This window comes from Octopus bimaculoides, chromosome 25 (genome assembly GCF_001194135.2).
Source record: "Octopus bimaculoides isolate UCB-OBI-ISO-001 chromosome 25, ASM119413v2, whole genome shotgun sequence".
Lineage (NCBI taxonomy): Eukaryota > Metazoa > Mollusca > Cephalopoda > Octopoda > Octopodidae > Octopus > Octopus bimaculoides.
In genome coordinates this window covers 27,586,209-27,586,439 of record NC_069005.1, presented here as the reverse complement: position 1 = coordinate 27,586,439, position 231 = coordinate 27,586,209, and positions in this window count along the sequence as shown.

Here is a 231-nt window from a genome sequence, read left to right as displayed (position 1 = left end):
CAAGCAATCCAGTTGGGAATGTTATATATAAACATACACACACACACGCACACACACCACCCACATATTAGTAAATCTTCATTTAATTAATCATTAACTATTAGTCTTTTCCAAATTAAAGCAATTTCTCTTGTAAAGTGTAGTAGTAGTAGTAGTAGTAGTAGTAGTAGTAGTAGTAGTAGTAGTAGTAGCTGCCATGTTAGTAGTAGTTATCACGGGAGTTGCAGTGTG